The sequence below is a fragment of the Idiotropiscis lumnitzeri genome, chromosome 22 (genome assembly GCF_059441095.1).
Source record: "Idiotropiscis lumnitzeri isolate Australia: NSW breed Sydney's pygmy pipehorse chromosome 22, RoL_Ilum_1.0, whole genome shotgun sequence".
NCBI classification, from domain to species: domain Eukaryota; kingdom Metazoa; phylum Chordata; class Actinopteri; order Syngnathiformes; family Syngnathidae; genus Idiotropiscis; species Idiotropiscis lumnitzeri.
Genome location: NC_142412.1, coordinates 177501 through 190000, shown reverse-complemented (window position 1 = coordinate 190000; position 12500 = coordinate 177501). Strand labels below are relative to the sequence as shown.

The window sequence follows — 12500 nt, the reverse complement described above, 5'->3', positions numbered from 1 at the left end:
ATAGGGCAGACATTCGAATGAGACGTCGCCGCCGCGGGGGGGCCGGCGATCGGCTCGGGCGTTATCTAGAGTCACCAAAGGGGGGGCCGGGCCGGCGGCACCGCGGAGACCGACAGCCCGCCGGCTGTGAAAGCCGGCGGGCCCGCTGCACCGCGGCAAACCGAACCCGCGTGGGTTTTGGGTCTGATAAATGCGCGCGTCCCCGCGGAGACGGGTCGGCGCTCGTTTGCATGTATTAGCTCTAGAATTGCCACAGTTATCCAAGTAACGGTGGAGCGATCAAAGGAACCATAACTGATTTAATGAGCCATTCGCAGTTTCACTGTATCGGAACCGTGTGTACTTAGACTTGCATGGCTTAATCTTTGAGACAAGCATATGCTACTGGCAGGATCAACCAGGTAGCCCTCGCGTCCGGCGGTCTGTGTTTCTTGCATTGGAACCGGAGCTGAGCGGGGAGCCGGGCGCGGGGACCGGGCGGCGCCCGCGGGAGACGGCCTCCCGCGGGGTTACCCCCGGCGGCACCCCAGCCTCCCTCGTTTCTTTCATTTTTTTTCGGACGTGGGCTACCGAAATTTCCGATTCAGCCCCCGTGCGCGGTGAGGAAGTCGGCTGGGCCTCGGTATGTACTCGGTCCGTAGAGGCCGCGTTACCGCGTGGCGGTCAGTCGCGGGAGGGAGCCGGAGCCGCCCGCACGCCCGCGACCGCAACACGCACTCGGAGGCGGCGTCTTCTGACAGACGCCGGTAGGGTTTGAGAAACATGCTTTTTCGGAAAGGACCGCTCGGCTGACGCGGGCCTGGGCTCCCGCACCCCTCTCGTGGCGGGGCACCCGCGAGCGCGGCGGAACTCCCGTGTAGGACATCTCTGGGCCCGTGTGGCCGACGGGCACGCGACAGGGTCGTCTCGGTCTCGCGACGAAAGCGGTTTCGCGCTGGTTGGTGCGCTAGAGGTCGATCCGCAGGCCGAAGGAACCGTCCACCCGAACACCCCGGCGCGAGGCCGGGGCCGGCAGGGGCCCTCCGATGGCGGGTCATGCTTGCCAATCGGTCAGTGGTTGGTGTGGTGCAGTATATGTCAGGGTGTGGGTGCGAGATGGGCCGGGAGGACCGCTCCTCCTGCGTCGGACCCGAGTCATAGGAAGTGCCGTTTTGTCACAACCCCAGGGGTGGGGTGGGTAACGGTAGGGAAGTGCCGGCCAACGCGCAGAGGTCGACCCGCAGGCCGAAGGAACCGTCCACCCGAACACCCCGGCGCGAGGCCGGGGCCGGCAGGGGCCCTCCGATGGCGGGTCATGATTGCCAATCGGTCAGTGGTTATGTGTGTGCTGCGGTGCCGGCCAACACTCAGAGGTCGACCCGCAGGCCGAAGGAACCGTCCACCCGAACACCCCGGCGCGAGGCCGGGGCCGGCAGGGGCCCTCCGATGGCGGGTCATGATTGCCAATCGGTCAGTGGTTATGTGTGTGCTGCGGTGCCGGCCAACGCTCAGAGGTCGACCCGCAGGCCGAAGGAACCGTCCACCCGAACACCCCGGCGCGAGGCCGGGGCCGGCAGGGGCCCTCCGATGGCGGGTCATGATTGCCAATAGGTCAGTGGTTATGTGTGTGCTGCGGTGCTGCGGTGCCGGCCAACGCTCAGAGGTCGACCCGCAGGCCGAAGGAACCGTCCACCCGAACACCCCGGCGCGAGGCCGGGGCCGGCAGGGGCCCTCCGATGGCGGGTCATGATTGCCAATCGGTCAGTGGTTGTGTGTGTTGCGGTGGGGCCGGGAGGACCGCTCCTCCTGCGTCGGACCCGGGTCATGGGAAGTGCCGTGTGGCGGTGGTGGGGCCGGGAGGACCGCTCCTCCTGCGTCGGACCCGAGTCATAGGAAGTGCCGTGTGGCGGGGCCGGGAGGACCGCTCCTCCTGCGTCGGACCCGAGTCATAGGAAGTGCCGTGTGGCGGGGCCGGGAGGACCGCTCCTCCTGCGTCGGACCCGAGTCATAGGAAGTGCCGTGTGGCGGGGCCGGGAGGACCGCTCCTCCTGCGTCGGACCCGAGTCATAGGAAGTGCCGTGTGGCGGGGCCGGGAGGACCGCTCCTCCTGCGTCGGACCCGAGTCATAGGAAGTGCCGTGTTGCGCTGGTGGGGCCGTGCCCGCCAACAGCCTTCAGTGGTCGGATACCACGTTTGCAAGCTCCCCGCTGGAATGGGGACTTAGAAGAAATGAGGGGAAAATTCCCCCGGAGCTCCGTGCCTGAGGGCGGGCTGTGAGCCGCGCCGCGTCCGCCAACAGCCTTCCATGGTCGGACACCATTGTTCGCAAGTTGCCCGCTGGAATGGGCACATAGAAGAAATTTCGAGGATAACATCCACCAGAGCGCCAGGGCGGCCGTTATTGCAGTATGCGTCCGCCTGGCAGCTCTCTTCCGCGGGAACCATTGGGCAATTTCTTTCACGGAGGTGGACATAGAAGAATTTTTGTTTCTAAAAACGTGGTTCCTAAAAATGTGCCCCAGGTGTTTTGGAAAACCCGGGTAAACCTGGGAAGTAGGCAAATGACCCTCTGACTAGGGGGAAAAACGTTTGCCTACTGCAGCGCCCCTAATGCAATTCGGCGGAACTGCAACGCCCCTGGTCGCCTAAACGCTACCCCTGGTCGCCTAAACCTCACCCCTGGTCGCCTAAACCTCACCCCTGGTCGCCTAAAAGTCACCCCTGGTCGCCTAAATTGTCAACCCCTGGTCACCTAAATTGTCAACCCCTGGTCGCCTAAAGGGGACTTAGAAGAAATGAGGGGGCAAATTCCCCCGGAGCTCCGTGCCTGAGGGCGGGCTGTGAGCCGCGCCGCGTCCGCCAACAGCCTTCAGTGGTCGGATACAATGTTTGAAAGGTCCCCGCTGGAAAGGGGACTTAGAAGAAATGAGGCAAATTTCCCCGGAGCTCCGTGCCTGAGGGCGGGCTGTGAGCCGCGCCGCGTCCGCCAACAGCCTTCAGTGGTCGGATACAATGTTTGAAAGGTCCCCGCTGGAAAGGGGACTTAGAAGAAATGAGGCAAATTTCCCCGGAGCTCCGTGCCTGAGTGCGGGCTGTGAGCCGCGCCGCGCCCGCCAACAGCCTTCAGTGGTCGGATACAATGTTTGAAAGTTCCCCGCTGGAAAGGGGACTTAGAAGAAATGAGGCAAATTTCCCCGGAGCTCCGTGCCTGAGGGCGGGCTGTGAGCCGCGCCGCGTCCGCCAACAGCCTTCAGTGGTCGGATACAATGTTTGAAAGGTCCCCGCTGGAAAGGGGACTTAGAAGAAATGAGGCAAATTTCCCCGGAGCTCCGTGCCTGAGGGCGGGCTGTGAGCCGCGCCGCGCCCGCCAACAGCCTTCAGTGGTCGGATACAATGTTTCAAAGTTCCCCGCTGGAAAGGGGACTTAGAAGAAATGAGGCAAATTCACCCGGAGCTCCGTGCCCGAGGGCCGGCTATGAGCCGCGCCGTGCCCGCCAACAGCCTTCCACGGTCGGATACAATGTTTCAAAGTTCCCCGCTGGAAAGGGGACTTAGAAGAAATTTGTAAAAATTCACCCGGAGCTCCGTGCCCGAGGGCCGGCTATGAGCCGCGCCGTGCCCGCCAACAGCCTTCCACGGTCGGATACAATGTTTCAAAGTTCCCCGCTGGAAAGGGGACTTAGAAGAAATGAGGTGAAAATTCACCCGGAGCTCCGTGCCTGAGGGCCGGCTATGAGCCGCGCCGTGCCCGCCAACAGCCTTCCACGGTCGGATACAATGTTTCAAAGTTCCCCGCTGGAAAGGGGACTTAGAAGAAATTTGTGAAAATTCACCCGGAGCTCCGTGCCTGAGGGCCGGCTATGAGCCGCGCCGCGCCCGCCAACAGCCTTCCACGGTCGGATACAATGTTTCAAAGTTCCCCGCTGGAAAGGGGACTTAGAAGAAATTTGTGAAAATTCACCCGGAGCTCCGTGCCCGAGGGCCGGCTATGAGCCGCGCCGTGCCCGCCAACAGCCTTCCACGGTCGGATACAATGTTTCAAAGTTCCCCGCTGGAAAGGGGACTTAGAAGAAATTTGTGAAAATTCACCCGGAGCTCCGTGCCTGAGGGCCGGCTATGAGCCGCGCCGCGCCCGCCAACAGCCTTCCACGGTCGGATACAATATTTCAAAGTTCCCCGCTGGAAAGGGGACTTAGAAGAAATTTGTGAAAATTCACCCGGAGCTCCGTGCCCGAGGGCCGGCTATGAGCCGCGCCGTGCCCGCCAACAGCCTTCCACGGTCGGATACAATGTTTCAAAGTTCCCCGCTGGAAAGGGGACTTAGAAGAAATTTGTGAAAATTCACCCGGAGCTCCGTGCCCGAGGGCCGGCTATGAGCCGCGCCGTGCCCGCCAACAGCCTTCCACGGTCGGATACAATGTTTCAAAGTTCCCCGCTGGAAAGGGGACTTAGAAGAAATGAGGTGAAAATTCACCCGGAGCTCCGTGCCTGAGGGCCGGCTATGAGCCGCGCCGTGCCCGCCAACAGCCTTCCACGGTCGGATACAATGTTTCAAAGTTCCCCGCTGGAAAGGGGACTTAGAAGAAATTTGTGAAAATTCACCCGGAGCTCCGTGCCCGAGGGCCGGCTATGAGCCGCGCCGTGCCCGCCAACAGCCTTCCACGGTCGGATACAATGTTTCAAAGTTCCCCGCTGGAAAGGGGACTTAGAAGAAATTTGTGAAAATTCACCCGGAGCTCCGTGCCCGAGGGCCGGCTATGAGCCGCGCCGTGCCCGCCAACAGCCTTCCACGGTCGGATACAATGTTTCAAAGTTCCCCGCTGGAAAGGGGACTTAGAAGAAATTTGTGAAAATTCACCCGGAGCTCCGTGCCCGAGGGCCGGCTATGAGCCGCGCCGTGCCCGCCAACAGCCTTCCACGGTCGGATACAATGTTTCAAAGTTCCCCGCTGGAAAGGGGACTTAGAAGAAATTTGTAAAATTCACCAGGAGCTCCGTGCCCGAGGGCCGGCTATGAGCCGCGCCGCGCCCGCCAACAGCCTTCCTTTGGTCGGATACAATGTTTGAAAGTTCCCCGCTGGAAAGGGGACTTAGAAGAAATGAGGCAAATTTCCCCGGAGCTCCGTGCCTGAGGGCGGGCTGTGAGCCGCGCCGCGCCCGCCAACAGCCTTCAGTGGTCGGATACAATGTTTCAAAGTTCCCCGCTGGAAAGGGGACTTAGAAGAAATGAGGCAAATTCACCCGGAGCTCCGTGCCTGAGGGCGGGCTGTGAGCCGCGCCGCGTCCGCCAACAGCCTTCAGTGGTCGGATACAATGTTTGAAAGTTCCCCGCTGGAAAGGGGACTTAGAAGAAATTTGTGAAAATTCACCCGGAGCTCCGTGCCCGAGGGCCGGCTATGAGCCGCGCCGTGCCCGCCAACAGCCTTCCACGGTCGGATACAATGTTTCAAAGTTCCCCGCTGGAAAGGGGACTTAGAAGAAATTTGTAAAATTCACCCGGAGCTCCGTGCCCGAGGGCCGGCTATGAGCCGCGCCGCGCCCGCCAACAGCCTTCCACGGTCGGATACAATGTTTCAAAGTTCCCCGCTGGAAAGGGGACTTAGAAGAAATTAGGCAACTTTCCCCGGAGCTCCATGCCTGAGTGCGGGCTGTTTGCCGCGCCGTGCCCGCCAACAGCCTTCAGTGGTCGGATACAATGTTTCAAAGTTCCCCGCTGGAAAGGGGACTTAGAAGAAATTATGAATATTTTTGTTTCTAAAAACGTGATCCCTGAAAATGTGCCCCAGGTGTTTTGGAAAACCCGGGTAAACCTGGGAAGTAGGCAAATGACCCTCTGACTAGGGGGGAAGAACGTTTGCCTACTGCAGCGCCCCTAATGCAATTCGGCGGAACTGCAACGCCCCTGGTCGCCTAAACGCTACCCCTGGTCGCCTAAAAGCTACCCCTGGTCGCCTAAAAGCTACCCCTGGTCGCCTAAACGCTACCCCTGGTCGCCTAAACGCTACCCCTGGTCGCCTAAACGCTACCCCTGGTCACCTAAACGCTACCCCTGGTCGCCTAAACGCTACCCCTGGTCACCTAAACGCTACCCCTGGTCGCCTAACTGACCCCTCGTGTGTGGGGATCAACGTTTGCCTACTAGGGCGTCCTCCGGCGGCCTCTCGGCAGTACTGCAGGCCCATTTTAGCCGAGCCCATTGAAATGAATGGGGGAATTTTATACGTTTTTGCCTTTTTTTCCCCCCCTCGTCCTTTTTGTATTTATTCATTTATTTCAACTTTTACCGACTCAACCGCCCTCCGGCGTGCCCTCGGCGGTCCCGCAAGCCCAATTCGGCCGAGCCCATTGAAATGAATGGGGGAATTTTATACGTTTTTGCCTTTTTTTTCCCCCCCTCGTTCTTTTTGTATTTATTCATTTATTTCAACTTTTACCGACTCAACCGCCCTCCGGCGTGCCCTCGGCGGTCCCGCAAGCCCAATTCGGCCGAGCCCATTGAAATGAATGGGGGAATTTTATACGTTTTTGCCTTTTTTCCCCCCCTCGTTCTTTTTGTATTTATTCATTTATTTCAACTTTTACCGACTCAACCGCCCTCCGGCGTGCCCTCGGCGGTCCCGCAAGCCCAATTCGGCCGAGCCCATTGAAATGAATGGGGGAATTTTATACGTTTTTGCCTTTTTTTCCCCCCCCCCTCGTCCTTTTTGTATTTATTCATTTATTTCAACTTTTACCGACTCAACCGCCCTCCGGCGTGCCCTCGGCGGTCCCGCAAGCCCAATTCGGCCGAGCCCATTGAAATGAATGGGGGAATTTGATAAGTTTTTGCCTTTTTTTTCCCCCCCTCGTCCTTTTTGTATTTATTTACTTATTTCAACCTTTACCGACTTAGGGGCCGCTTTGCGCCGCCTGTGCCCGGGGAAGGTGCTCCTATTCGGGCCAAGTGTGACACACGCCCGCACTCCTCCTCCGGAGCTTCCATTTGGGAAAACTTAGGGGCCGCTTGGCACCGTCTGTGCCCGGGGAAGGTGCTCCTATTCGGGCCAAGTGTGACACACGCCCGCACTCCTCCTCCGGAGCTTCCATTTGGGAAAACTTAGGGGCCGCTTGGCACCGTCTGTGCCCGGGGAAGGTGCTCCTATTCGGGCCAAGTGTGACACACGCCCGCACTCCTCCTCCGGAGCTTCCATTTGGGCAAACTTAGGGGCCGCTTGGCACCGTCTGTGCCCGGGGAAGGTGCTCCTATTCGGGCCAAGTGTGACACACGCCCGCCCTCCTCCTCCGGAGCTTCCATGAGGGTAGACTTAGGGGCCGCTTGGCACCTCCCGTGCCCGGGGAAGGTGCTCATATTCGGCTTCACTGTCACACAGCATGCACTCCTCCTCCGGAGCTTCCATAAGGGCAAACTTAGGGGCCGCTTGGCACCGTCTGTGCCCGGGGAAGGTGCTCCTATTCGGCTTCACTGTCAGGCAGCATGCACTCCTCCTCTGGAGCTTCCATTTGGGCAAACTTAGGGGCCGCTTGGCACCGTCTGTGCCCGGGGAAGGTGCTCCTATTCGGGCCAAGTGTGACACACGCCCGCACTCCTCCTCCGGAGCTTCCATTTGGGCAAACTTAGGGGCCGCTTGGCACCGCCTGTGCCCGGGGAAGGTGCTCATATTCGGCTTCACTGTCAGGCAGCATGCACTCCTCCTCTGGAGCTTCCATTTGGGCAAACTTAGGGGCCGCTTGGCACCGCCTGTGCCCGGGGAAGGTGCTCATATTCGGCTTCACTGTCAGGCAGCATGCACTCCTCCTCTGGAGCTTCCATTTGGGCAAACTTAGGGGCCGCTTGGCACCGTCTGTGCCCGGGGAAGGTGCTCCTATTCGGGCCAAGTGTGACACACGCCCGCACTCCTCCTCCGGAGCTTCCATTTGGGCAAACTTAGGGGCCGCTTGGCACCGCCTGTGCCCGGGGAAGGTGCTCCTATTCGGCTTCACTGTCACACAGCATGCACTCCTCCTCCGGAGCTTCCATAAGGGCAAACTTAGGGGCCGCTTGGCACCGCCTGTGCCCGGGGAAGGTGCTCATATTCGGGCCAAGTGTGACACACGCCCGCACTCCTCCTCCGGAGCTTCCATAAGGGCAAACTTAGGGGCCGCTTTGCACCGCCTGTGCCCGGGGAAGGTGCTCTTATTCGGGCCAAGTGTGACACACGCCCGCCCTCCTCCTCCGGAGCTTCCATAAGGGCAAACTTAGGGGCCGCTTGGCACCGCCTGTGCCCGGGGAAGGTGCTCCTATTCGGCTTCACTGTCAGGCAGCATGCACTCCTCCTCCGGAGCTTCCATTTGGGCAAACTTAGGGGCTGCTTGGCACCGCCCGTGCCCGGGGAAGGTGCTCCTATTCGGCTTCACTGTCACACAGCATGCACTCCTCCTCCGGAGCTTCCATAAGGGCAAATTTAGGGGCCGCTTGGCACCGTCTGTGCCCGGGGAAGGTGCTCCTATTCGGCTTCACTGTCACACAGCATGCACTCCTCCTCCGGAGCTTCCATAAGGGCAAACTTAGGGGCCGCTTGGCACCGTCTGTGCCCGGGGAAGGTGCTCCTATTCGGGCCAAGTGTGACACACGCCCGCCCTCCTCCTCCGGAGCTTCCATAAGGGCAAACTTAGGGGCCGCTTGGCACCGTCTGTGCCCGGGGAAGGTGCTCCTATTCGGCTTCACTGTCACACAGCATGCACTCCTCCTCCGGAGCTTCCATAAGGGCAAATTTAGGGGCCGCTTGGCACCGTCTGTGCCCGGGGAAGGTGCTCCTATTCGGGCCAAGTGTGACACACGCCCGCCCTCCTCCTCCGGAGCTTCCATAAGGGCAAACTTAGGGGCCGCTTGGCACCGCCTGTGCCCGGGGAAGGTGCTCATAGTCGGCTTCACTGTCAGGCAGCATGCACTCCTCCTCCGGAGCTTCCATTTGGGCAAACTTAGGGGCCGCTTGGCACCGTCTGTGCCCGGGGAAGGTGCTCATATTCGGCTTCACTGTCACACAGCATGCACTCCTCCTCCGGAGCTTCCATTTGGGCAAACTTAGGGGCCGCTTGGCACCGCCTGTGCCCGGGGAAGGTGCTCCTATTCGGGCTAAGTGTGACACACGCCCGCACTCCTCCTCCGGAGCTTCCATTTGGGCAAACTTAGGGGCCGCTTGGCACCGTCTGTGCCCGGGGAAGGTGCTCCTATTCGGCTTCACTGTCACACAGCATGCACTCCTCCTCCGGAGCTTCCATTTGGGCAAACTTAGGGGCCGCTTGGCACCGCCTGTGCCCGGGGAAGGTGCTCCTATTCGGCTTCACTGTCACACAGCATGCACTCCTCCTCCGGAGCTTCCATAAGGGCAAACTTAGGGGCCGCTTGGCACCGTCCGTGCCCGGGGAAGGTGCTCCTATTCGGGCCAAGTGTGACACACGCCCGCCCTCCTCCTCCGGAGCTTCCATAAGGGCAAACTTAGGGGCCGCTTGGCACCGCCTGTGCCCGGGGAAGGTGCTCCTATTCGGCTTCACTGTCACACAGCATGCACTCATCCTCCGGAGCTTCCATAAGGGCAAACTTAGGGGCCGCTTGGCACCGCCCGTGCCCGGGGAAGGTGCTCCTATTCGGGCCAAGTGTGACACACGCCCGCCCTCCTCCTCCGGAGCTTCCATAAGGGCAAACTTAGGGGCCGCTTGGCACCGCCTGTGCCCGGGGAAGGTGCTCATAGTCGGCTTCACTGTCAGGCAGCATGCACTCCTCCTCCGGAGCTTCCATTTGGGCAAACTTAGGGGCCGCTTGGCACCGTCCGTGCCCGGGGAAGGTGCTCCTATTCGGGCCAAGTGTGACACACGCCCGCCCTCCTCCTCCGGAGCTTCCATGAGGGTAAACTTAGGGGCCGCTTGGCACCGCCTGTGCCCGGGGAAGGTGCTCATATTCGGCTTCACTGTCACACAGCATGCACTCATCCTCCGGAGCTTCCATAAGGGCAAACTTAGGGGCCGCTTGGCACCGCCTGTGCCCGGGGAAGGTGCTCATATTCGGGCCAAGTGTGACACACGCCCGCACTCCTCCTCCGGAGCTTCCATTTGGGCAAACTTAGGGGCCACTTGGCACCGCCTGTGCCCGGGGAAGGTGCTCATATTCGGCTTCACTGTCAGGCAGCATGCACTCCTCCTCCGGAGCTTCCATTTGGGCAAACTTAGGGGCCGCTTGGCACCGTCCGTGCCCGGGGAAGGTGCTCCTATTCGGGCCAAGTGTGACACACGCCCGCCCTCCTCCTCCGGAGCTTCCATGAGGGTAAACTTAGGGGCCGCTTGGCACCGCCTGTGCCCGGGGAAGGTGCTCATATTCGGCTTCACTGTCACACAGCATGCACTCATCCTCCGGAGCTTCCATAAGGGCAAACTTAGGGGCCGCTTGGCACCGCCTGTGCCCGGGGAAGGTGCTCATATTCGGGCCAAGTGTGACACACGCCCGCACTCCTCCTCCGGAGCTTCCATTTGGGCAAACTTAGGGGCCACTTGGCACCGCCTGTGCCCGGGGAAGGTGCTCATATTCGGCTTCACTGTCAGGCAGCATGCACTCCTCCTCCGGAGCTTCCATTTGGGCAAACTTAGGGGCCGCTTGGCACCGCCTGTGCCCGGGGAAGGTGCTCCTATTCGGGCCAAGTGTGACACACGCCCGCCCTCCTCCTCCGGAGCTTCCATAAGGGCAAACCTAGGGGCCGCTTGGCACCGTCTGTGCCCGGGGAAGGTGCTCCTATTCGGGCCAAGTGTGACACACGCCCGCACTCCTCCTCCGGAGCTTCCATTAGGGCAAACTTAGGGGCCGCTTGGCACCGCCTGTGCCCGGGGAAGGTGCTCCTATTCGGCTTCACTGTCAGGCAGCATGCACTCCTCCTCCGGAGCTTCCATTTGGGCAAACTTAGGGGCCGCTTGGCACCGCCTGTGCCCGGGGAAGGTGCTCATATTCGGCTTCACTGTCACACAGCATGCACTCCTCCTCCGGAGCTTCCATAAGGGCAAACTTAGGGGCCGCTTGGCACCGTCTGTGCCCGGGGAAGGTGCTCCTATTCGGGCCAAGTGTGACACACGCCCGCCCTCCTCCTCCGGAGCTTCCATGAGGGTAGACTTAGGGGCCGCTTGGCACCTCCCGTGCCCGGGGAAGGTGCTCCTATTCGGGCTAAGTGTGACACACGCCCGCACTCCTCCTCCGGAGCTTCCATGAGGGTAGACTTAGGGGCCGCTTGGCACCTCCCGTGCCCGGGGAAGATGCTCCTATTCGGGCTAAGTGTGACAGACGCCGGCCTATTACCCCCGGAGCGATGGAGCTGGGGGTGGGCGCTCGCTCCCTGCCTGTGCCCGGGGAAGGTGCTCATCTCCGGGCTAAGTGTGGCAGACGCCGGCCTATTACCCCCGGAGCGATGGAGCTGGGGGGCGCTCGCTCCCCGCCTGTGCCCAGGGAAGGTGCTCCTCTCCGGGCTAAGTGTGGCAGACGCCGGCCTATTACCCCCGGAGCGATGGAGCTGGGGGGCGCTCGCTCCCCGCCTGTGCCCGGGGAAGGTGCTCCTCTCCGGGCTAAGTGTGGCAGACGCCGGCCTATTACCCCCGGAGCGATGGAGCTGGGGGTGGGCGCTCGCTCCCTGCCTGTGCCCGGGGAAGGTGCTCCTCTCCAGCCCCAGGTCGCCTAACCCCCTTACCCCTGGTCACCTAAACCCCTTACCCCTGGTCGCCTAAACGTCTCACCCCTGGTCGCCTAAACCCCTTACCCCTGGTCACCTAAACCCCTTACCCCTGGTCACCTAAACCCCTTACCCCTGGTCGCCTAAGTGGCCCACCCCTGGTCACCTAAACGTCCCACCCCTGGTCACCTAAACATCCCACCCCTGGTCGCCTAAACCCCTTACCCCTGGTCACCTAAACGTCCCACCCCTGGTCGCCTAAACGTCCTACCCCTGGTCACCTAAACGTCCCACCCCTGGTCGCCTAAACCTGCCACCCCTGGTCGCCTAAGTGGCCCACCCCTGGTCGCCTAAACCTGCCGCCCCTGGTCACCTAAGTGGCCCACCCCTGGTCGCCTAAGTGGCCCACCCCTGGTCGCCTAAGTGGCCCACCCCTGGTCACCTAAACGTCCAACCCCTGGTCGCACTTAGTGCAATTCGGCCCACCTCGCGTCCGGGGGGAGGCCATCCTCTTCGGCCTGACTTTCACGGACGCCGGCCTGTCTCCTCCGGAGCCTCCACGCGGTTGAACTTAGGGGCCACTCGGCCCACCTCGCGTCCGGGGGAAGGCCGTCCTCTTCGGCCTGACTTTCACGGATGCCGGCCTGTCTCCTCCGGAGCCTCCACGCGGTTGAACTTAGGGGCCACTCGGCCCACCTCGCGTCCGGGGGAAGTCCGTCCTCTTCGGCCTGACTTTCACGGACGCCGGCCTGTCTCCTCCGGAGCCTCCACGCGGTTGAACTTAGGGGCCACTCGGCCCACCTCGCGTCCGGGGGAAGGCCGTCCTCTTCGGCCTAACTTT

At 61.3% G+C, this 12500-nt stretch overlaps 1 non-coding gene across 1 annotated transcript in view; it reads right to left on the bottom strand.

Moving 5' to 3' along the window:
• LOC148316111 (18S ribosomal RNA) overlaps positions 1–404 on the bottom strand; it is a 1933-nt gene extending 1529 nt beyond the window's left edge. The window contains exon 1 of the ribosomal RNA XR_015840365.1: positions 1–404. This exon is cut by the window's left edge and continues 1529 nt beyond it. This is a non-coding gene — a ribosomal RNA (18S ribosomal RNA).
• Between the last annotated feature and the right edge of the window lie 12096 nt (positions 405–12500).